The sequence below is a fragment of the Rutidosis leptorrhynchoides genome, chromosome 9, assembly GCF_046630445.1.
Source record: "Rutidosis leptorrhynchoides isolate AG116_Rl617_1_P2 chromosome 9, CSIRO_AGI_Rlap_v1, whole genome shotgun sequence".
Taxonomy (NCBI): domain Eukaryota; kingdom Viridiplantae; phylum Streptophyta; class Magnoliopsida; order Asterales; family Asteraceae; genus Rutidosis; species Rutidosis leptorrhynchoides.
In genome coordinates, this window is record NC_092341.1 from 89874725 (window position 1) to 89898390 (window position 23666).

The window sequence follows — 23666 nt, forward strand, 5'->3', positions numbered from 1 at the left end:
TAAGGTATTAATGATGTTCATAACATCATTTGATTCATATATATAAAACTACCTTATTCGAAGTTTTAAACTTGAAATCACTAGAACATAGTTTAGTTAATTCTAAACTTGTTCGCAAACAAAAGTTAATCCTTTTAACTTGACTTTTAAAATCAACTATATATATATATATATATATATATATATATATATATATATATATATATATATATATATATATATATATATATATATATATATATATGATATGCTAACTTAATGATTTAAAACCAGAAAACACGAAAAACACCGTAAAACCGGATATACGCCGTTGTAGTAACACCGCGGGCTGTTTTGGGTTTGATAATTAAAAACTATGATAAACTTTGATTTAAAAGTTGTTCTTCTTTGAAAATTATTTTTCTTATGAACATGAAACTATATCCAAAAATCATGGTTAAACTTAAAGTGGAAGTATGTTTTTCAAAATGGTCATCAAGACGTCGTTCTTTCGACTGAAATGAATTCCTCTTACAAAAACGACTTGTAACCTGTATTTCCAACTATAAACTTATATGTTTTCTGTTTATATTCATAAACTTAAGTTCAATATGAAACCATAGCAACTTGAAACACTCAAAACGGATTTAAAACGAAGAAGTTATGGGTAAAACAAGATTGGATATTTTTGCTTGTTGTAGCTACGTGAAAATTGGTAACAAATTTATATTAATCATATCGTAGCTAACTTATATTGTATTATACATGTATTCTAATATATTATATAATCTTGGGATACCATAGACACGTATGCAAATGTTTTGACATATCATATCGACCCATGTATATATATTATTTGGAACAACCATAGACACTCTATATGCAGTAATGTTGGAGTTAGCTATACAGGGTTGAGGTTGATTCCAAAAATATATATACTTTGAGTTATGATCTAGCCTGAGATGTGTATACACTGGGTCGTGGATTGATTCAAGATAATATATATTGATTTATTTCTGTACATCTAATTGTGGACAACTAGTTGTAGGTTACTAACGAGGACAGCTGACTTAATAAACTTAATACATTAAAACGTATTAAAAATGTTGTAAATATATTTTGAACATACTTTGATATATATGTACATATTTGTTATAGGTTCGTGAATCGACCAGTGGCCAAGTCTTACTTCCCGACGAAGTAAAAATCTGTGAAAGTGAGTTATAGTCCCACTTTTAAAATCTAATATTTTGGGATGAGAATACATGCAGTTTTATAAATGTTTTATGAAATAGACACAAGTAATTGAAACTACATTATATGGGTGAATGATCGAAGCCGAATATGCCCCTTTTTGCTTGGTAGCCTAAGAATTAGTAAACCGATCTACTAATTGACGCGAATCCTAAAGATAGATCTATTGGGCCTAACGAACCCCATCCAAAGTACCGGATGCTTTAGTACTTCGAATTCGTTTTTATCATGTCCGAAGGATTTCCCGGAATGATAGGGGATATTCTTATATGCATCTTGTTAATGTCGGTTACCAGGTGTTCACCATATGAATGAATTTTATCTCTATGTATGGGATGTATATTGAAATATGAAATCTTGTGGTCTATTATTATGATTTGATAATATATAGGTTAAACCTATAACTCACCAACATTTTTGTTGACGTTTTAAGCATTGTTTATTCTCAGGTGATTATTAAGAGCTTCCGCTGTTGCATACTAAAATAAGGACAAGATTTGGAGTCCATGCTTGTATGATATTATGTAAAAACTGCATTCAAGAAACTTATTTTTGATGTAATATATTCTTATTGTAAACCATTATGTAATGGTTGTGATGACCCGGGAATTTCGACCAAATTTAAACTTAATCTTTATATGATTTCGATACGATAAGCAAAGTCTGTAATGTTGAGTCTCGAAAATTTTGGAAACGATGTTCATATATTGAATTGACCTTCGACTGTTCCCAACGATTCACGAACAGCTATTTGTAAATGGATTCATATATGTTTAAATATATAGATAGACATAAATAATAATTTGAAGTATAACTTAAGATATCATATGTTGTTAAAATTAACTATGTAAAGTAAAAATAAAATATGATATCATTATTAAAAAAAAAAAATAAATAAATAAATGAAAAGTATATTAAAAATAAATATTAAATGATGATAATACTCATCTGATGTTCCGATTGATATTAAGAAAGTTAAATTCAAAGATATGTAATTTTAAAATAAACGGTGATCCGAAAATGAGTTATATAAGTTATAGGCTTATTAAAAGTATATTTAGGATCTAATTATTTAATATTAACACTTTTTATATTTTACCCATAAATGAGAGGGACGGTTGATGTAATTTTTATTTTATCAAATTAAGGATCGAATTTTATACCATAATGATCAAAATAAATAAATATAGTTAATCTAAAAATTTGAGTTTTTTTTTTTGAAGACTTTTATCCGCCACTGATTTATCAACGGAGCACAAAATTCAGCTCGTAATAGTTAGCTATCATCTATCATATCATATTTTTATATATAAAGATGATAGATGCCTATATGGACAACTTACCACCATCAAGACTTTCTTTAACCATTTTAAAAGCTAGATATTTGTTAAATCTATTACCACTTTCTGTCTAATTCTGTTTACAAATAAAGACCCACTTGGAATTACGTCCTTGTTTCTTTCTTTCTTGTTATCTGTCAATTTCACCCTCACTTTACTTTACTTATCTTGTTAATTAATATTCTATATTATATAATACATATGTGTTATCCATTTACTACATCTATATATACATATACATATGAGTTAGAGTAAAAAGATACATAAGCATCTCTTGTTCTCTGGAAACCCACGACACCACCCATGAGCCGCCATACACAACAACCGTCACCTTATGATCATCTTGAACCATCTTCTTTCGCCACCCTAAACCCATCGTGATAACCACAAACCCATTGTCTTTGTTGTTCCAATGGTTATATTACTGTGTTGGTCGAGAAACATCACCAAACAACATCGTTTATAAACTGTTGTTGGAGCAGCCCAACAACCACAGTCACCACAACCGAGACCCAACACCCTCACTAAACAACTATCTACACCCGTCACCCTGTACCGCCGGTTCCTGTTTAACTCGATGAACTACCGTCTTCAAGCTTGATCATCAAACACACCCACCTTGCACCACCACTTTCATCTTCATCGATTAACCACCATCACCAATCCATAACCACCACCACCATCTCCTTCTCCATGATAAACTACCATCATCACCCAATTACTCGTTATTATAAAGTATTTCTGTTTGTGGCTAACAAACCCGTCACTCAACCCACAACACAAACTCACCGGAAAGAACCACTCATTTCCATTTAATCGACACCACCATGTAACCACAGTACACCACCTTCACGACCTCCGTTACCATCTCTCTCTCTCTCTCTCTCTCTCTCTCTCTCTCTCTCTCTCTCTTATTTCTACCCTCTCTCCTCTTTTAAACTCACAAACCATAACCATCGGTTACACCTTTTCTTCTTTTGTTTTTCGAACGTCATCAATAACCTCCATCACTTGAAACCAACTTCATCGGTTATCATTTACCGCACAACCACCACCACTTCACCATTTTGTCTAAACCCGTTTCACTTCTCCATCAAGTATACAACGCCGGTCACCAAGCAACCCACCTTATTCGTGTTCTACTGGCACGCTGCTTCTGCAGCTATTTTATCTGTTTATGGTTTACAGACAAAAGGAAGACGCGAGGATATGATGAAGATAAAACGATGATAAGGATGAATTAAGATGATTTAACCTTCTGCGTGCTATGTTTCTATTTAAATCAACACCAATGGTACCCACTAGTTTTTGTTTTATTGTTTGTTCAAATTGCTATTGAATACTAGTATTGCTCCGTAATTATTTATTACTTTGGTGGGGATGTCAACTTTTTCAAATGGGTAGAGAAAAGGAATAAAGCCACCTTTTGCAAAGAAGCTAGACAATTAGTAATTTTTTTTATTCTTTCGATACTAATGCTTTTGAAGTTGGGCGGGTGATGATTTTAATATACCTGGTGATGTTGATAATGAGGAATAGATTAGAATTATGATAACACAAATGATGAAATCATAAGGATTATTGATAATGATACGGAGGTGGAGTTTTAATGGATTCATTTATACATAAAATAATATAGATAACGATGATTAGAAGGATGATTATGATTATGGAAGATTATGATGTTTATTACTCGATGATCTTGTGATAATGATTACAATTAAATGGTTATGATAGTGAAGTTGTAAATGATACACTCGATGAAGAAATTAGGAAAAAGAAGAAAAGTCAGAGAGAGAATGGTTAAATATAATCTATACTAATTATAACATCAAAACATGATAACTCAAATGGTTTGGTGTGGTGTTCATTTAATGAGAGGTCTTGGGTCGAGCCTGGGCTCGAGCATTTTTTTTTTAGAAACACATAGCAAAATGGTTAAAGATGTATTCGGGTTAGCGGGACATCTCGGGTTCAAACCCGGACTTGGGCATTTTTAAGGGCTACTCCTTGAGGTAGTTATTTACTTATTTATTATTATTATTAATATTATTATTAGTATCATTTTTATTAAAAACTACCATTTTTATTAAAAGTATTATTTTAACTAATATTATCATTATTTAGTATTGATATTATTAAAACTTATTATGAACTATACTATTAATATTATTATTATTTTTACTACTAGTATCATTACTATTATTATTAGAACTATAGTATTATTAAAAGAATCATTTTTAGTAAAATTTTCATTATTATCAAAGTTATTATCTTTATTAAATTATCATAACACTTGTATTATTATTATTATTATTATTATTATTATTATTATCATCATTATTATTAGAACTATTATTTTTATTATCATTATTATTATCATTAATATTATTAGCATTACAGTATTATTATTACTATCAACATAATAACGTTACTTACATAGACATTTACATATAACCAATATATTACTAAATTAAATAGGTATTACGTATAAACTAGTTTGATTATTATTACATGTTAATTATATGTGTTAATATATATATAAATGATATAGGTTCGTGAATCCGAGGCCAACACTGCATTGTTCAATGTAATCATATGTATTTTTACTACAAAATACATTAGGTGAGTTTTATTTGATCCCTTTTACTCTTTACATTTTTGGGGCTGAGAATACATGCAAATGTTTTATTAACTGTTTTACAATAATTATATGCGTGAGTTTCATTTTCCCTTTTTACTTTTACATTTTTGGGCTGAGAATACATGCAATGTTTTAATAACTGTTTTGCAATATTTATATGTGTGATTTTCATTACTCCCTTTTAAATGCTTTTGCAATATATATTTTTGGGACTGAGAATACATGCGCTGTTTTTATAAATGTTTGACGAAATAGACACAAGTACTTAAAACTACATTCTATGGCTGGATTATTAAACCGAATATGCCCCTTTTTAGTCTGGTAATCTAAGAATTAGGGAACAGACACTGATGTGGTAGCGTGGGGGTACGTGATAGTACTATATTTTACTACGAAATACGTTACAAATTACACAAGTTTTAATTATTTATTTACAAATGGGATATACCTAAACCTTGCTACAACACTATAGGCAGTGTACCTAATCGTAGAGTAGTATAGTTTTTAGTAAGTCCGGTTCGTTCCACAGGGAGCGGGCTTATTGCACACTATATTTTTAAACAACTATATTTGTACAAAATATATATAATTATATATAATAATATATAAAAGGGGGTTTACCGTTTAATGACCGGTTTGTCGATTTATGTTTTAAGCGAAGCGTATAGTAAATGACGATATTTAACTAACAATATAAAATAAATAACAATAATTAAAATGACAATAAATAAAAGTACGAGGAAAAATGAAATAAAATATATTATGCTTATTTAAACTTCCGTAACCATGATGTTTGACGTTTTGATTTTAATCTATTATCCTGGGTTAATTGTCCTTTGTACTGGATGTATTTGAAACCTATCTAGTTTTTGTCCATAATAGTTCATCGGTCATAATTATAAACTGCTCGGCAAATTTAACCTTATACCCGAAGTCAAATATTCCAACTAACTGGGGATTCGAACTGTAACAAGGTCTTAATACTTTGCTTAATGAATACACCAGGTTATCGACTGTGTGTAAACCAAGGTTTTAATACTTTGTTAACAATTACACCAATTACCCTTGAATGTAATCCACCCCTATTTTAATGAGTCCATTGACTATTAATCCATCTCCGTGTCCGGTCAAATGAACAATAATTCGTACTTATAAATATCCCGCCCATCGTGTCCGATTAAGCGTATGTGGTTATATATAGATACGTCAAATCATAACCTTTATATTAAATTAACGAGGTATCGTTAATTTAATATAAAGCCCATTAATAGCCCATAGTCTAATTTCCACAAGTGTCGTTCTTTTGTCCAAACCCCAATTATGGTACAAAACCCAATTACCCCGTCTTTAATATTTAGCTCAACATCATGATTACTTCAGATCAAATAAGCATAATAATAACTTAAGTACGAGACATTAATTTAAAAAGGAGAACATAGCTTACATTGATTATTTATCGCGTAGTAGTACACGGACAGAATTTCGACTTCAAAAACCCGTAAAATAACCTTTACATAACCCGAACTAATCTAATATAAAACTACCCTATACTATATATATTATATATATATATATTTATTTATTTATTTATTATAGAGTATTATTATTATTATTTTATATTTTTACTCGGCAGAATGCATGGCCTTTTATAGGAGTTTTGATTTCTGACAGCTCCGCGAGTCGTAGAGTTTTTGGCCTTCAAACTCCGCGAGTCGTGGAGTTTGAAAATCCAGCTCAGGATCCTTTGTCTCATAGCTTGTCGACATGATTATATATATATTTATAATATATAAATAATTTATATAATTATTTATATATTATATTTTATTCTTGTGCATAGTTGACTCATAATTTTTGGTCAATTGCGTCGGGCGTTGATAGTTGGCTCAGGTCCCGGTTCCGGATTTCCGAACGTCCTTTCGTATAATTTAATATCTTGTACTTTGTGTTCCGCAACTTGTACTTTTGTCATTTTTAGACGTTTCTCATCAATAAATTGAACCTTTTGAATTGTATCTTGTACATTTGAGCTTTTTGGACGTTTGTGTCTTCAAATCTTCATTTTCGCCTTTTGTCTTCGCATTTATTTATTTAAACAATTACAATGAAAATATAATACAATTACAAATGAAAACCTATTATTTAGGAGGGATATTGCTATGAAATATATGTTCCTTTTTAGCCTTATTAAATATCCCCACACTTGAGCGTTGCTTGTCCTCAAGCAATACAGAACTTGAAATAAAAACATACATGAATCACTTTTTTATTCATCACACTTTGTACATCAGTGATTTTGATATGGTGGTATAAACAATGATAGTAACGATAGAACCATGGTTGAAGGTGGTTGTGTCATCCACAGTTGCCTCGGGTTTAGGTCAACGACACTTGCAATCAAATAGCCGATTTACTTTCGGTTTCCAAAGCAAAGTGCACATTTGAAAGGCGGTTTACAGTCCCACATGACTATGAAAATTTAGATCCATTAAGAAATTGGATCTTTATGAAAACATTTGATCTTTTGAAAATTCAATCTAGCTTTTACCCTAGACAAGTTTTCCGGAATAAACCTTCACCGGTGTTTGCAAAATTTTTTTTTTTTGTGGGTTGTGTGGGTTTCAGATTTGAAAATTTTAGCTCAACACTTGTGGTTTTGTGTTACCCACTTGCTAACCTTGTATTTAGGAAAGCAACACGTCCAGTTTACTTGTCCCGTATATTACCTTTCGGCAAACTACCGTCCGGTTGTAAAGGAAAGCGATGAACAAGAAACTGTTAAGGCAATGTCCCATGACTTGCTTTTAATTATGGTCTATAAACGTGTCGGATGCTAGTACTATCCTTTGTAGGAGCAATAGTAAAGATCATCCTATGATTTTTCGGTCTGGCACAAGGTCCTGTCTTCGACCATGCTATGCAACCACCGTTCTTACGGTTGACACCCGATTTGGTTCAGGTGACCTAATGAATTCCAGGTGAATTCCTAGGATTTTACGTTCAAAGGTAATGAACGCATTGAAAATGGGTTTTCAGAAAACAAATCGGTTTATAATTTGATCAAAATATTTTCTCGTTCAAGCTCGAGTTTAGATATCATTGAATTCCATGAGTTTGAATTCTCAATCTTTAAGGTCAATCACAAGGATTGAGTAATATCAGGCTTAAAAGCTGATTTTTGATCTTTTAAGGAGATTATCCTTTCTGGGGATCTGATTCATTAGTCTTATCAAGCTAATTTGCACGGTGCCCCCCCATTGTACGAGATAAATCCTTCTCATGGTTAGGATAAATCTGATCACCTGGCGACCCTGTTTGATGCTGAGGTCCTTGGATTTCCTGCTGATTTTAGTGATGACTTTTCTAGATTTTTCGTCAACCTACAACTGGTCTGGACGACAACTTCTTGACCTAAATCAAGAAGCGCGTGTCTTTTTCGGAAGACTTTACTTCCTTTTAATGATGGAATTGATTTATCGTGTAGATCCATCTTTCATTACAGTAAATTGAGTAAGACAGTTAATTTAGTCCAAAAAGCACCTGCAATAACTTTACAGAAACATGTGATAGATAGTTTTTAATTGAATAACTTGGTACATTCTCCCCACACTTGGCTTTTTTCATGCGTCTTTTTATATCTTAAATAAATAAATTCAAGCGTTTTAGTTGTTTCTCAATTTATGTCCTTTCCGAGGTAACGATAATTTCGGTATTAACACCTAGTTTTCACCATTCATAAATATATATAAACATGATTTTAAATTCATTTAGTTGAAAATTTTTCAAATTTTCATAAAATTTGGCAAATAAACCAAGTATAAACCCGAGAGAATTTATAACCCTTCCCCACACTTGAGATCATGCAATGCCCTCATTTGCATGAAATCAGACTCTAATTATAAATTCATGAGGGTGATTAGTGTAGAAAAGTAATTAAAAATACCCAGTTTGTAATTACAAAGCTCTTCGAATGATAGATGGCGCGCCTCATCGTTCATTCCTTTTATTGTTTTATCACACATGTTTTTCTTCAAAAATGGTTGCTTTTCTGGACTGTTTGCTAATCTTTGAAAATGCGTCTTTTACCCTAACTTATTATGCATGTTTATTAACGAGTTATGCACTAACCCGAACCCCTAATTTAACGTTAAGTGGGGTTAGACTTCCCCACACTTAGCTGACGACATGTGAAGTCGGTAGAATAAGTTCCACGAATTAGAATAGTGAGCCAGTTATTTACATCTCGGGTGGTGTATAATATATCAATGGGTTTAAAGTTTAGACTCTCCCGATCGTCACTACTTAATTCTTTTTTAAGTGTAGCTTTTAGTAAATGGATATGTCTCTTTTCTGGTTCTTGGTCAAATGGATCGATATACACCGACATACTTATTTCTATAGGGTGGACAATTCCTAACATTTCCTTTCGTTCATTCTCGGGATCAAAGTTTTCACCTCTATTACCCAATTGGGTGAAATTTGAGGTGTCAATATCTATTACAGCTTGTAGTTCATCTTCGGTAGATGACTCGTCTATTGAGAATATTGGGTTGGAAGGTTGTGGAATGGTGAATTTCGGGATCAAAGAAAATTTTTCTTCATTAATGGTACTTATCGGTCCCACCATTTTGGTCTCGGGGGTAAAATTTTCAACGTTATCGTTTTCCCAAGAGTACAAATTTGTCTTCCTTACTTCTTCTTCATCCATAGATGGATCGATGATTTCGTCGGTAGAGGCTAATGTGTCGATATGTTGTGAAATTGGTAAAGCTGAATAAAAAGTATCATCGGGATAGTTGGTGATTTCGGAGCTCTCGAATTCATCAAAATTCGATGATATGAGATTTTCTTGCACACGACTCCTCAGATCAACAGGTGTGTAATCTGATAGAGTTTCAGCTTGCCTATTTACAAACTCTCTCATTTGTTCATTTTGAGCATCAAGTTCTTCGAGTTTGATTTTCATATTGTCTAATAAATTTTCAGACGCATAATTTTCCTCGTCTACTGGTTGTTGAGTTTGGATATATTCTTGGGAATAATCCCAATTAGAATTGTACTCCTCATAATCATTCCATTCAGGTTCCATGGGTGCATAATTTTCCATAGGAACGTAATAATAACATTCTCATGTTGAGTGATAATCTCCACAGATTTCACAACCAGTTATTGTTTCGTCATTCGTGATCCAAGATTGACCGAACGAATTGTCATCAACACCCGGTTGAGAGTATTGATTAAATTGATTTCGGATGTCATAAAGAGTTTCCAAAATATTCTCGAGATTTTCCATAATGCGCTTATTACCAAATTTTAGCTACAATGTGGTGCATTTACTTAATTATCCTATTAGTTAAAAAAATAGAAAAACTTATATAAGTTGTCCAATTAATAGACTTTTCTGCTTTTGCCCACGTTTCGAATAGCCAAAAGATGTAGCAGGGAGCCAGAACCCTTTAAATCGGAAGCTCACAACTCAGCCACTAACAAATCCAACTATTACTACGAAGCAGAAAATTGTCAACGTCCATTAATTTAACCACTTAAATAATTTTTCTTTCCGTTTGAGATATTAGATAAGAAATAGAGAAAATTTCTAAGTCCTAAAAACTAAAGCGTCGAGAAATAAGAAAGAAAAAGAATGCGCGTCGAAAAACGTCGAAAAATAAAAATAAGAAAATAGCGCGTCGTAACTTAAAAGTTTAAAAATTATATCTAAAAAGTTGCGCCTAAAGGTCTAAAGGTAAATGCAATTTTATTCAGAAAACGGCAATTACTTAAAGGCACTAAAATCTATTTAAAACTAAAGCGAAAAACGGCGTCGCAAAATTCTAAAGCACCTAAATCTTTGTCTAAAGAAAAAGCACTTAAGGGATTTTACGGCAAAGCCTAAAAATCTAGAAATAAAAATAAGCTACGGCAAAATACTAAATTTAAAACTAGCTACGAACAATAAAAATACAAATATTATGCTAAAAACAAATAAAAACAAACAAAAAAATAAAAATAAACTTAAAGTTGTAAAAAGTACAATTTTTATAAAAATATTATTTTTATCTTTATTATTTTATAAAAGTATTAATTTTTATTTATAATAAAACTAATTAAAATACAAAATACAAATTAATTTAAAAACTAAAACTAAATATTAATAATAATAAATTAAACAGGGTTTATAAATAATAATAATTAATAATATTCCGTAATTAATGCGAAATAAGGTTTCTGGGTGCGCCTGTCAGGGCGGCTCCGCGAGTCGCGGTGCCACGTGCCCTAAAATTCCGCAAGTCGCGGAGTTTGCATTTTTGGTTTTTTTTTTTTTAATTTTATATTGTTTTTCTAAAAATATATATAAATATATTTATACAAAAATAAATTAAAAATATAGCGTTTCGCCGAGTCCCCGGCAGCGGCGCCAAAAACTTAATGTGGTAGCGTGGGGGTACGTGATAGTACTATATTTTACTACGAAATACGTTACAAATTACACAAGTTTTAATTATTTATTTACAAATGGGATATACCTAAACCTTGCTACAACACTATAGGCAGTGTACCTAATCGTAGAGTAGTATAGTTTTTAGTAAGTCCGGTTCGTTCCACAGGGAGCGGGCTTATTGCACACTATATTTTTAAACAACTATATTTGTACAAAATATATATAATTATATATAATAATATATAAAAGGGGGTTTACCGTTTAATGACCGGTTTGTCGATTTATGTTTTAAGCGAAGCGTATAGTAAATGACGATATTTAACTAACAATATAAAATAAATAACAATAATTAAAATGACAATAAATAAAAGTACGAGGAAAAATGAAATAAAATATATTATGCTTATTTAAACTTCCGTAACCATGATGTTTGACGTTTTGATTTTAATCTATTGTCCTGGGTTAATTGTCCTTTGTACTGGATGTATTTGAAACCTATCTAGTTTTTGTCCATAATAGTTCATCGGTCATAATTATAAACTGCTCGGCAAATTTAACCTTATACCCGAAGTCAAATATTCCAACTAACTGGGGATTCGAACTGTAACAAGGTCTTAATACTTTGCTTAATGAATACACCAGGTTATCGACTGTGTGTAAACCAAGGTTTTAATACTTTGTTAACAATTACACCAATTACCCTTGAATGTAATCCACCCCTGTTTTAATGAGTCCATTGACTATTAATCCATCCCCGTGTCCGGTCAAATGAACAATAATTCGTACTTATAAATATCCCGCCCATCGTGTCCGATTAAGCGTATGTGGTTATATATAGATACGTCAAATCATAACCTTTATATTAAATTAACGAGGTATCGTTAATTTAATATAAAGCCCATTAATAGCCCATAGTCTAATTTCCACAAGTGTCGTTCTTTTGTCCAAACCCCAATTATGGTACAAAACCCAATTATCCCGTCTTTAATATTTAGCTCAACATCATGATTACTTCGGCTCAAATAAGCATAATAATAACTTAAGTACGAGACATTAATTTAAAAAGGAGAACATAGCTTACATTGATTATTTATCGCGTAGTAGTACACGGACAGAATTTCGACTTCAAAAACCCGTAAAATAACCTTTACATAACCCGAACTAATCTAATATAAAACTACCCTATACTATATATATTATATATATATATATTTATTTATTTATTTATTATAGAGTATTATTATTATTATTTTATATTTTTACTCGGCAGAATGCATGGCCTTTTATAGGAGTTTTGATTTCTGACAGCTCCGCGAGTCGTAGAGTTTTTGGCCTTCAAACTCCGCGAGTCGTGGAGTTTGAAAATCCAGCTCAGGATCCTTTGTCTCATAGCTTGTCGACATGATTATATATATATTTATAATATATAAATAATTTATATAATTATTTATATATTATATTTTATTCTTGTGCATAGTTGACTCATAATTTTTGGTCAATTGCGTCGGGCGTTGATAGTTGGCTCAGGTCCCGGTTCCGGATTTCCGAACGTCCTTTCGTATAATTTAATATCTTGTACTTTGTGTTCCGCAACTTGTACTTTTGTCATTTTTAGACGTTTCTCATCAATAAATTGAACCTTTTGAATTGTATCTTGTACATTTGAGCTTTTTGGACGTTTGTGTCTTCAAATCTTCGTTTTTGCCTTTTGTCTTCGCATTTATTTATTTAAACAATTACAATGAAAATATAATACAATTACAAATGAAAACCTATTATTTAGGAGGGATATTGCTATGAAATTTATGTTCCTTTTTAGCCTTATTAGACACCCTAATTGACGCGAATCCTAAAGATAGATCTATCGGGCCCAACAAGCCCCATCCAAAGTACCGGATGCTTTAGTACTTCGAAATTTATATCATGTCCGAAGGAGGATCCCGGAATGATGGGGATATTCTTATATACATATTGTGAATGTCGGTTACTAGGTGTTCAATCCATATGAATGACATTTTTGTCTCTATGCATGGGACGTATGTTTATGAGAAATGGAAATATGAAATCTTGTGGTCTATTAAATTTATGAAATGATTATTTATTTAAACTAATGAACTCACCAACCTTTTGGTTGACACTTTAAAGCATGTTTATTCTCAGGTATGAAAGAAATCTTCCGCTGTGCATTTGCTCACTTTAAAGATATTACTTGGAGTCATTCATGGCATATTTCAAAAGACGTTGCATTCGAGTCGTCGAGTTCATCAAGATTATTATTTAGATAATTATAATTAGATATATTATGAAATGGTATGCATATTGTCAATTTTCGATGTAAGGAAGTTTGTCTTTTCAAAATGAATGCAATGTTTGTAAAATGTATCATATAGAGGTCAAGTACCTCGCGATGTAACCAACTATTGTGAATCGTTTGTAATCGATGTGGACTTTGTCCGGATGGATTAGGACGGGTCCTTTCAGTTGGTATCAGAGCGGTGGTCTTAGTGAACCATGTCTGCATTAGTGTGTCTAACTGATAAGTCGTTAGGATGCATTAGTGAGTCTGGACTTCGACCGTGTCTGTATGTCAAAAGTTTTGATTATCATTTTGTGTCAAAAAATTACCTGCTTATCATTCTTAGAGAATCACTTGCTTATCATTCTTAGTCTAGACACGTTTTATTGCATTGACTGCATGAATAGTGTATAGACAAAATTCATATCTTAGCATATTTGCTACTTCATATCTTAGCGTATCTGTTACTGTAACTTTGCCTGACAACTTCTGTAGATTTATCCGTAACTTATGGGATTTTAGTAGTATATATGCATATGTAAATTATGTATTGCAAGGTACTAATCTACATCCTATAATCTATTTCTTATCGAAAATCCTTCATCTGATCATACGAGATGAATCCTGCAACCAGTTCGAGTCCCTCAGATTCCGATAGCTATTCCGATAAGTTATTCCGACAGCTATTCCGACCTAGATGTTCACCTAAGCTCCGAAAACAGCGTCATCGGCACGAATCAACCAATCAGCCATTATCAATTCATCTGATGGGTTCGTAGTCGACTTAATAAATGGAAACGCGCAGAAGGTAATCCCTTCCACCAACCGAATTCACCTCTTGACAATGAACCTGAAGCGTTTACCGACGAACCTGTTCGAGACACCATTTTCAGTCTCAATTCCAGGGTAACTCGACAAGATTATATTCTATCCACAATTTTGAACCTTATTCATCCGCTCGTTCCGACCGACAATCATCCTGGAGTAATAAGTCAACGAACTTCGCGCTTGAATAATCAATTCGGAGAATATGGTGCAAAATGTACCAGCTTCAGCAACATCACCGGCACCAACAGTACCATCAATAACAGCACCAGTACCATCAACAATCCATGCTTCAATATCATCATCTGTACTTTGAGTATGATCTTCATTCTACGTATCGTTCTACCTCATTTATCTTCGTTCGACATGGCGAATATGTAATCTCTAAAGTTTTAGAGATTATTTATTCTAGTTTCAACCAAAAAGCAAATGAGTTTAATATCATATTAACTCATTAAATCCATGAATATATCTGAAGAAAATATATATGTATATATGTTTACATAAAGATTGTAATTAAAAATTCTCTTGTACAAACTGTTAATGGTGAAAGTATTTTAACGGGTAGGTAATACCCGAGGAATATTTAAATTTCACATTAATGAGTTACATTGTATATTCTTCGAATCTGATTCAATAGTTATTCACTATCCTATTTACAACCACCGAGATACGTATCCGTTCACCAAAGAATAACTATTTTCATTCAAATCCAATTTCATATTTGGATTTTGATTTATCATAATCCAACAAGTGGCATAATGAAGAAATAATGGACACAATAAAAAAAAATTGATTAGAAAAAGACTAATTAACAATATTAAATTTTATTAAGAAACCACGCTAACAAAATCCTAGCTAACTGTTCCTAGCTAACTGTTAATTCCGTATTACATTTTATTTATCGCAATTTAATTATCGCAAGTTATTTTATCGCAATTTATATTCTCGCAATTTTATTTATTGTCATTTAATTTCTGTTATTTACTTTACGCACTTTATTTATCGTTATTCAATTTCTGTTATTTATTTTACGCACTTTAAATATCGGGACACGTATACAAGGTTTTGACATATCATATCGACGCATCTATATATATTATTTGGAGTCACCATAGACACTCTATAAGTAGTAACGATCGAGTTCTCTCTACAGGGTTGAGGTTGATTCTACAATAATATATATACTTTGAGTTATGATCGAGTCTGAGACGTATACGGGTCACGACACGTATTAATTAATTCGAATATTATATATGAATTATTGAAATGCTAACTGTGGACTAGTAACTGTGAACTATCAACATTGAACAATTAAAATGAATTAAAATATTGATTATAAAATATGAAACTAAACAATTCTTCAAGTTTGCCACTTGATTTCATCTTAAACCTCATTTGTATCTTGACGAATACAATCTGTGTACAAACCTTTCATGATTCTTGAAAATACCTCAATCGATAGGATGAACCAACCGCATTTCACTTATAGAAGAAAAGATTGATGCATATAGTTATGCACCTGAAAAGCTCTCGGAACCTGAGTAAACGTTTAACACATATCTGTACTAACTCCTTTGGCGTTGTTATTATCGAAAATAACTTTGCAATCTCTTTCCAAATTAGCCAATTTTGTCACAGCTCCAACAAGTCAATCTTTGACTTTTCGTTTGAAACAACCTTATAATCACCTTGATATATATGCGTGCTATTTTATTGCTACCGGAGAACCTTTTATATTTTACCATATTACCGTCAGCGTTTAATCATCTAAAAACACAATTCTCCTGAAACCACCTCGGATTGATAACCGATGATTTAGATATCATAGCATTAAATGCAGAGGAAACAGAAAATTTGTAAATGGTCTAAACGGCCAAAAGTTTGATGTTAAAGAAAGGAGTGTTAGGAACGCTCAACAGAAAATTTGGTACTGAAAAACGGATTGAGCTAACCATGAAGGAGACCAAGGACAAATACAAGGAACATACCCTATATTCAAAGAACCCGAATAATTCTGGATCCGCCGAAATCTTTAGAGAATATCTAGTTCCGAAGTCATGTTAAAATCTTGCGGAAAATTTTTCTTCACCAACCTTCGAACTTAGAAATTCCAAAATATCATCATAAATATCTTCGATATTTCTGAGGATATTTTCATAAATATTTGATGTTAAGCGAGGTGTATATAAAATAGTTATTAATTTTAGTGCGAAAACACTATTAAATACGATACAATTTTACACAAGATATTTATTTATTTATAGAATGGATATACTTAAACCTTGCTACAACACTTATAGGCAGTGTACCTAATCGTACAGTAGTGTAGTTTTTAGTAAGTCCGGTTCGTTCCACAGGGAAATCTTTAAACAAAGCTCAACGCTATATTAGTTTACTTTTATAAAAATACATATATATAAGTAATATTATTATTATAAAGGGGGGTTTTTACCGTTTAATGACCGGTTTGTCGATTTTAAAACTTTAGTCGCAGTTAAAACCTAATGTAAAATATTAAATAAATAAAAGACTTAATTTAAAGCGTAAAGTAAATAACGATAATGAAATTGCAAATAATAAAAGTGCGATAAAATAAACTTGCGATAATTAAAGAGTACGATAATTAAAAGTGCGATAAAATAAATTAACAATAAAAATGCGATAATTAGAAGTGCAATTAAATATAAAATAAAGGAAATTAAATATGAAATAAAAGAATTATGCTTATTTAAACTTCCGTAATCATGATGTTTGACGTGTTGATTTTAGTTTTATGCCCATGGGTTAATTGTCCTTTGTCCTGGATTATTCAATATGTCCGTCTGGTTTTTGTCCATAACAGTCCATCAGTCATAAATATAAATTGCAAGTGTCCTTGTCAAATTATTATTATACCCGAAGTTAAATATTCCAACTAATTGGGGATTCGAATTGTAACAAGGTTTTAATACTTTGTTTAATGAATACACCAGGTTATCGACTGCGTGTAAACCAAGGTTTTACTACTTTGTTAACAATTACACCAATTACCCTTGAATGTAATTTCACCCCTGTTTTAATTATTCTAGTGGCTATTAATCCATTCCCGTGTCCGGTTAAATGAACGATTATTCGTACATATAAATACCCCGCCCATCGTGTCCGATCGAGTGTATATGGTAATTTATAGGGACGCCCAATTGTAAATCTTTATATTAACATTAACAAACTATCATTTAGTTAAACAAATATAAAGCCCATTAATAGCCCATAGTCTAATTTCCACAAGTGTCGTTCTTTTGTCCAAACCCCAATTATGGTACAAAGCCCAATTACCCAATTTTAGTAATTAGCCCAACATCATGATTACTTCATTTTAAATAATCATAATAATAACTTAGCTACGAGACATTAATATAAAAAGGTTGAACATAACTTACAATGATTAAAAATAGCGTAGCGTTACACGGACAGAATTTCGACTTACACCCTTACAACATTCGCTAACATACCCTTATTATTAGAATTAAAATTAAAATTAAAATATAAATTATATATATATATATATATATATATATATATATATATATATATATATAAGTTTTACGTATGATAAGAGAAGAAAAAGATGATGATTTTGATCAGAATTCGGTTGGCTTTATAGCCAGAGTTGATTTTTGGGGCTCCGCGACTCGCGGCAAAATCCCCTTCAAACTCCGTGAGTCGCGGAGGTTAATTTTACAGCTCAGTCCTTGGAGTTTTCTCTGCCGACGGTTTTTAATATATATATATATAATATATATATAATTAATATAATTAATTATATATTATATTATATTTATATACATAGTTAACTTGTAATTTTTAGTCCGTTGCGTCGAGCGTTAAGAGTTGACTCTGGTCCCGGTTCCGGATTTTCGAACGTCCTCGCGTACAATTTAATATCTTGTACTTTGCGTTTTGAATCTTGTACTCTTGTGATTTCGAGACGTTTCTTATCAATAATTGGAACCTTTTTGATTGTCTTTTGTACTTTTGAGCTTTTTGGTCGTTTGCGTCTTCAATTCGTCGAATCTGTCTTTTGTCTTCACCTTTTATTATTTAAACAAATATCACTTGTAAATAGAACAATTGCAACTAAAAGCTTGTCTTTCTTGAGGAATAATGCTATGAAATATATGTTCGTTTTTAGCATTATCAAATATTCCCACACTTGAGCGTTGCTTGTCCTCAAGCAATATTGTCTTGAAATACTAGAATCACTTCTTTATTCTTCACACTTTGTACATCAGTGATTTCTATACAGCGGTATAAACAATGGTAGTAACGATATGGTTTACAGTCCCACATGACTATAAAAATTTAGATCCATTAAGGAAATTGGATCTTTATGAAAACATTTGATCTTTTGAAAATTAAATCTAGTTTTTACCCTAGATAAGTTTTCCGGAATAACCCTTTACCGGTGTTTGCAAAATATTTTTGTGGGTTTGGTAGGTTTTAGATTTGAAAATTTTAGCTCAAAACTTGCGGTTTTGTGTCACCCACTTGCTAACCTTGTATTTGGAAAGCAACACGTCCAGTTTACTTATTCCGTATATTACCTTTCGGCAAACTACCGTCCGGTTGTAAAGGAAAGCGTTGAACAAGCAACTGTTAAGGCAATGTCCCGTGACATGCTTTTGATTATGGTCTATAACGTGTCGGACGCAATTACTATCCTTGGTAGGAGCAATAGTAAAGCTCACCCTTATAATTTTTTCGGTCTGGCACGAGGTCCTGTCTTTGACCACTATGCAACCACCGTTCTTACGGTTGACACCCGATTTAGTTCAGGTGACCTAATGAATTCCAGGTGAATTCCTAGGATTTTACGTTCAATGGTAATGAACGCATTGAAAATAGGGTTTTCAGAAAACAAATCGGTTTGTAATTTTGATCAAAATATTTTTTCGTTTAAGCTCGAGTTTAGATATCATCGAATTCCATGAGTTTGTAATTCTCAATCTTTAAGGTCAATCTCTAGGATTGAGTAATATCAGTCTTAAAAGCTGATTTTTAATCTTTAAGGAGATTATCCTTTCTGGGGATCTGATTCATTAGTCTTATCCAGCTAATTTGCATGGTGCCCCCCCATTATACGAGATAAATCCTTCTCATGGTTAGGATAAATCTGACCACATGGCGACCCTGTTTAATGCTGAGGTCCGTGGATTTCCTGCTGATTTTAGTGATGACTTTTCTAGATTTTTCGTCAACCTACAGCTGGTCTGGACGACAACTTCATGACCTAAATCAAGAAGCGCGTTTCTTTTTCGGAAGACTTTACTTCCTTTTAATGATGGAATTGATTCATCATGTAGATCCATCTCTTCTTTTCTTTCATCGGGTAAAACAGTTTAGTTTAGTCCAAAGCAAAAGTATTTTCAGTTATTTGTTACAGATATATGTGACATATGTTTAAAATAACTTGGTAAATTTTCCCACACTTGGCTTTTTATTTTTCTTTTTATCGTCCTCTATTCCATTTTAAATGAATTTTAACATTTTGGTTTGTTTCTCAATTTATGTCCTTTCCGAGGTAACAATAATTTCGGTGTTAAAACCTAGTTTTATCGTTCATAAATATGTATAAACATGATTTCAATTCATTTAATTGAAAATTTTGAAAAATTTTACTAGAATTGGGTAGTCAGTATATAAGACTAGGGCTGTTCTTTTTTATCAGAGAGCACTAGATTCTAATACAACTACTGCTTTACTAGTATTTTTAATGGTAACCAAGTGTTTAATATAAAAATTTTAAAATCCGAAAGAATTTAACCCCTTCCCACACTTAAGATCTTGTAATGCCCTCATTTGCAAGAAATCAGTAACAATTTAAATTATTGAGGGTGATTTGTGTGAAAATGATTAAATTTTTACCAAAGTTTCCAAATATATTGGCGTTTGTTTGCTGAATGATAAATGGTGCACATCATTTGTTCATTCCGTCTTGTTGTTATTTCACATATATTTTGCATCTTGTCGTCAAAATTAGTTGCTTTTGCTGAACTTAATGCCAGTCTTTGAAAATGCGTTGTTTTACCCTGTTGTGTACATAAGATAAACTGCAAACATATATACATATTTTTGAAGTTTGGTATATTACCCCACATTCAAAAATTATTAAAATCTAAGAATAAAAGTTAGATAATTATAAAAATGATTACAATATTAACAAAAATATTAAATGTATCAATAATTACAAATTACAAAATAAAAAAAAATAATAAGTAAACTAAGGATGATATTGGTACCAATAGGGGTTCCAGGCATAACCATAAGTGCTATAGAATGCTTCGGCAGGGTCATACGTAGGATATGGTGGCTGCATCTCTATAGACCAAGGAGGGAAGACGGGTTTCGGTGTAGGAATATAGTTTCTACCTATATGTTGGCAATGAGCTATGATCTGGTTCTGATGAACTTGCCAATCTTCAAATGCTCTCTGTCTAGCATTTTCGTATTCCTGAGAAGCTATAAACCTATGCATTTCTTGCATCTCATTCCCCCCTCCTACATTACCTTGCTGCTGGTTTCTCTCCACCTGTGGATGTATACCATGGTATCGTACTGCGGCGTTATTTCGCCGCTTCAAAACTTTCGCACCATGGTATACATTTAAACCTATAGTATCGCGGGGTTCCGGCTCTTCTAGTAATAATCCCCCCAGACTTATATCCACACCGAGATATTCACCAATCAAAGTAATAAAAATACCACCTCCTATTATGCTATGTGGACGCATCCCCCGAACCATAGCTGATAAATAATAACCCACACAATATGGTATACTTACAGCGCTCTGTGGGTCTCGAATACACATATGGTAAAACAAATCCTGTTCATTTACTTTTTCTTTGTTCTTACCCCTTTGTGTAATCGAATTAGCTAAAAACCTATGTATCACTCTTAATTCGGCTCTATCTATATCCAAATAAGAGTAATTTCCCCCTTTGAAACGGTGATGGCTTGTCATTTGACTCCACACACCGTGTGTATCAAAATTTTCATCTATCTTTCTACCGTTTAGTATCAATCCTCTACAATCGGCAGACGCTAACTCCTCAGGCGTATATATACGTAAAGCCTGAGCCATGTCCAATAAAGACATGTGGCGCATCGAACCGCCTAACAAAAATCTAATAAAAGAACGATCGGTTAAACTAGCTACCCGATCATTCAACTCTATACTACATAACAACTCTTCACACCATACTTTATATACAGGTCTGCGTATGGTGAATAAACATATCCAGTCATTAAAAGAAGAATTACCATACCTCTGTACAAGTAATTCCCTAATTGGCCCGGCCAATTCTACAGCTTCTAAGGGTCCCCATTCTATGACCCTCGGTACCTCAACAACCTTAGAGTGAAGAGTATGCAAACCCCGTTGATATTTTGGATAATCTATCCAAAGTCTGTCAAATCTCAGGTTCGGGTGCAATTCTTCCAAGTGCATATCCGAAAAGGTCATGACTGGATGAGGTACATCCTGCTTGTAGTAGTTATCCACCTCCTGTTGTTCCAAATTCTCGGCAGGAGCATTGCGGGCTTGGGATGAAGATTCACCCCTTTCATTCTGCAAAACACATCAAACACAAATTTTGTGCATCCAAATATGCATTAGTGTCAGCAAAATCATCAATCAAAATAATTACAATGACATTATCAATTTATATCAAACTTAAGCTCATTTTCACATTTTTATCAAATCTACACTTTTTCAAATAAGCATATACGAAAATTTTCGCCAAGTTCATAAGCATTCAACTCAAATAACATGTCAAAATAATCATTACTAGCAATCAAACAAGTCTCAAATGGCATTATCTTTCAAAAATCAAGTTCATGAATTTTGGACTTGAAAAAGTCCACTTTAATTCTCAAAATCATGTTTAGGCTCAAAGTTTGGATCATTTAACTACCTAGACATGTTACACTACTTAATTTAGCAACAATTCATGACAAAAATCGGCCATAACCTGTTTATATCAAAAAGCCCCAAATTTGCTCAAGAACACAAACCCTAGATTATTCAAAATTTGAAGTTTAAGGCTTCTAATCATGTTAAACAGCATCAATCTAGGTTATACAAGCATAATACATAAACAATTTAAGTCTAATTACACTAAAAAGCATCAAAATCAAATTGGGGAAAAAATAGCTCAAGAACACCAAATTTCGGATTAAATGGTGTTTAGGTGTAGAAATTTACCGTTTTTCTTGAGTAATTCTTAGATAGCATCCTTCTCAACATGATTTTAGCAAAAAATTTGGTGATTAACGGTTAAAAATTGGGATTTTTGGGGGTGTTTTTCGGTTTTTTTCGGCAGTATATCGCAGCAGTTTTTGAGTTGTGGAGTTGTGTGTCCATAAACTGATCGTTCAGCTCTTTTATTTTTTTTTTCTGATTTTCGGTCCCTCCGCGACTCGCGGAGATTTAAGCACCAAACTCCGCGAGTCGCGGAGTTTGGTAATTTTTTTTTTTTTTTTTTTTTTAATAATTAACTTTTGAAAACAATTAAGAAATTAATTTTAAAATTTTGTTTCCCTTGTTATTTAGGACGAGGTCGTTTCGGATCGATGTCCTAGTCCGTCTCTCGACAAAATTTTAAAATTTGTCTTTTTGTAGCGATTGTTTTAAAAGCTAAGATTTTTGAGTTTTTTTTTAATGTTTTTGGCATACTCTAATTCAATAAGATTAAAAATAATGATAATAAAATTTCTCGTCCCTCCCTCGGGTAAAGCAATTTCGGTTCAAAGACCTAGTCTTCAACTTTCGACGAATTTTAAAAATCATATTCTTAACTTAATGAGATAAAGTAAATTTTTGTTTTTAAATTCACACAACTTAAATAT